This window comes from Gossypium arboreum, chromosome 2 (genome assembly GCF_025698485.1).
Source record: "Gossypium arboreum isolate Shixiya-1 chromosome 2, ASM2569848v2, whole genome shotgun sequence".
In the NCBI taxonomy this organism is placed as follows: domain Eukaryota; kingdom Viridiplantae; phylum Streptophyta; class Magnoliopsida; order Malvales; family Malvaceae; genus Gossypium; species Gossypium arboreum.
In genome coordinates this window covers 41,543,061-41,544,131 of record NC_069071.1, presented here as the reverse complement: position 1 = coordinate 41,544,131, position 1,071 = coordinate 41,543,061, and positions in this window count along the sequence as shown.

The window sequence follows — 1,071 nt, the reverse complement described above, 5'->3', positions numbered from 1 at the left end:
AAAATCATATTATGGAAAAATTACATTTTTACCCCTAATGTTTCACATTTTTACAATTTAGTCCCTAGGCTCGTAAATGAAATGTATTCCATTTCTTCAATACCCAAGCCTAGCCTAACCATTTTCATACTCATACCAGCCAGCATTTTTTATTTAATCACACTTTTACTACTCATTTTTGTAACTTTTACAAATAGGTCATTTTTAACATTTTCATCAAAAATCACCTAGCAAAAGTTATTTATCTTACACCAAACATGTATTTTCTACTATTAGACATCAAAACACACAAATATCTAACATGGGTAAGATTTTAAACTTCATCTTTTTTCAAATTAGCCCTTGAATAAGCTAGATTAGGTTGAAAGGATCTCAAAAACATGAAAATCATTAAAAACATGGCTAGAACGGACTTACAATCAAGCTTGGAAGATGAAAAACCCCTAGATATGTCCTCTCTTTAGAATTTCAGCCATGAGAGAAGAAGATGGACAAGATTTTGGCTTTATTTTGCATATTAATTCATTTAATTACCAAATAACCAAAACGCCCTTTTCTTGAAACATTAAAATTTCTCTTACTTCATGTCCATTTTTTCCCCACTAACTTAACAAATGGTCTAATTACCATGTAAAGACCTTCAATTTAAAATTTCATAGCAATTAGACACCTCTAGCTTCTAGAACTCAAGTTTTGTACTTTTGGCAATTTAGTCCTTTTTGCTAAATTAAGTGCTCAAACGTCAAAATTTTCGAACAAAATTTTCACAGAGTCATTCCATAAATCTTTAGACCATAAAAATATAATAAAAATAAATCTTTCTACATCGGGTTCGTGGTCCCTAAACCACTGTTCCGACTAGACCCAAAATTAGGTGTTACATAGTCAATTCTCAGACCAACGTAGCATATGTGAGTCTAGCTATACATGCCATATATAACCTATGATAGTGTGATATCTTCTCATAGTTTTATATCATGTTTTCATATAGCTGTGGATCTCAATCGAACTGTAACACACTGATTTTGGGCCTAATCGGAATAGTGGTTTCGGGACTACAAATTCGATGAT